Here is a 2541-nt window from a genome sequence, read left to right on the forward strand (position 1 = left end):
ATAAACATCTCCTTTTCTCACAATATTCTGTTTAATCACATCCCCTACCCTGAAACACATAAAGGGATCATAAACCAAGACAACTCATAGTGAAACTACAAAATGAATACTCAAACTTAAGTCATTATTTTTCCTATCAGTCAAAAATAAATGTATACAAAAGAATATCTTTCTAACTTTATATTAGTCATTCCAAGGCATTTGAAAGCATTAGGGACAACATTTTTGGTATTTCTATTGCCCATAGCCTCTCTTTGTAGATCACAAATACATTATATTGATCAGAAAAATCAGGATTACAAGTTGTTATCTACTGAGAAATTTAAGTTCTATACCATTCAAGAACCATAGGATTATATTAAAACTCAGAGACTAATTCTGAAACATGAAAACATTCACTTTTATTTAGCAAGGTTGATGAATTATATTTGTATATATTTATAGTTTCACAATTTCAAGCCACTACATCTACTTACCTACACAGTTTTATCAGTTCACTTTTTATTCACTTTAATTATTTATTGCTAGAATGAGTTGGCATTCACTAAGTTTTCCTGCTCACTTTTAATGAATGATACATAAAATACAGTTATGACATTATTAATATAGAGGTGGCCATGGCATAAAATGATCAGAAAGTGTATAGGGAAGAGCAGTAAACTTCACAGATATGAAATTATCTGTCTATAACTTAAGCATACTAATATATGCTATTCTGAAGAAAAACAAAGATAATTCCAATGGTACTATATGAATTAAAATAAAATCATTAAAATATTTTTTCAGATTATATGATTGTGTGAATGATAGAATAACACGTTTTCTATTATATAAGGATTCTTGTTTGGTACAACCTTCAGAATACAAAAATCTGCTTTTGGGGAGGAGCGGCAGCTGCCAGGCAGCCCAGCTTCAGGAAGGCTCTTGCAAGCACCTGATACACACCCTCTCCACCAACCAAGATGCCTAAGAGGAAGGTCAGCTCAGCCAGAGGCACGGTGAAGGAAGAGCCCAAGAGGCACCGTTGTCAGCTAAACCTGCTCCTGCAAAAGTGGAAACGAAGACAAAAAAGGGAGCAGGAAAAGATAAATCTTCAGATAAAAAAGTGCGAACAAAAGGAAAAAGGGAAAACAAGCCCAAGTGACTAATCCAGAAGCTAAAGAAGATTTACCTGCAGAAAATGGAGAAAGTAAAACTGAGGAGAGTCCAGCCTCTGATGAAGCCAGGAGCGAAAGAAGCCAAGCCCGATGAACATCATATACCATGTCTTATCGGTGGTCCCTTGTCTCCCTTCTTGTACAATCCAAAGAAATATTTTTATTAACTATTTTGTAAATGCAAGTTTTTTAGTGGCTCTAGAAACATTTTTAAGGAGGGAATCCTACCTCATCCCATTTTTTAAGTGCAAATGCTTTTTTTAAGAGGCAAAATCATTTGTGGTTTATTTATTTTCTTTTACAACCAGAAAATAGTATGGCATATTGAATTACAGGAGGCTTTGATTATCTTGGGTGTCAGCTTAACATTCTGTAGATGGGGAGTTAGTTTTTATATCCTATAATACAAAGCATATTAAATGGCAATATGGAGTCACGGTCCTGCATTTAATATCCTGAACATTTTAAATTACTTCTATTCCCATGTTGTTTTCTAGAATTGTTTCCTAAAGAAAACTACTCCTTGGTCATGACTCTCCCTGTCAGAATTTATTATACTCTGTAACATCTTTGGTCATGGTAGTACTGTTTTCCCAATAACTTTGTTAATGTGCTGTGAATGATTGAAAATTTGAGTATGTAGTATATATGATAATGAATTATGAATTGGTGGGACACAGCTTATCAACATTTAAAGATAATAGTACATGATATCCTCTTAAGGAAAATTTGCCTCCAGATTTTAAGCTGGAAAGTCACTGGAATAATATGGAGATACCTCAAAGAACTAAAAGTAGAACTACCTTTTGATCCAACGATCCCACTATTGGTATCTACCCAAAGGAAAAAGAGACATTCTATAAAAAAGACATCTGCACTCAAAGTTTATAGCAGCATATTCAAAATTACAAAGATGTGGAAACAACCCAAGTACCCATGAATACACAAGTGGATTAATAAAATGTGGTATATGTATACCATGGAATACTACTCAGCCATAAAAATGGTGAACTAATACCGCCTGTATTATCCTGGATGGAACTGGAGACTATTCTTCTAAGTGAAGTATCACAAGAATGGAAAAACAAATATCACATGTACTCACCATTAAATTGGAACTAATCAATCAACACCTATGTGCACATATGGGAATAACATTCATCAGAAATCAAGCAGGTGGGAGGGAAGAGGAGAGGATGGGTAAAACATACCTAACAGGTACAATACACACTATCTGGGGGATGGGCACTGTACAAAAGCAATTTATGTAACCAAATTGTTTTGTGTGCCTGTAATATTCTGAAATAAATTAGAAAATAAAAGAAAATTCATTCCATCTTATAATTTTTCAATGAAAGTATATGTAAAAAAATAAAGAATTATA

At 33.6% G+C, this 2541-nt stretch overlaps 1 pseudogene; it reads left to right on the top strand.

The window, feature by feature from the left end:
* Positions 1-962: 962 nt before the first annotated feature.
* Positions 963-1251, top strand: LOC105812564 (annotated as a pseudogene).
* Positions 1252-2541: the final 1290 nt, after the last annotated feature.

Source organism: Propithecus coquereli, unplaced genomic scaffold (genome assembly GCF_000956105.1).
Source record: "Propithecus coquereli isolate 6110/MARCELLA unplaced genomic scaffold, Pcoq_1.0 Scaffold255, whole genome shotgun sequence".
Classification (NCBI taxonomy): domain Eukaryota; kingdom Metazoa; phylum Chordata; class Mammalia; order Primates; family Indriidae; genus Propithecus; species Propithecus coquereli.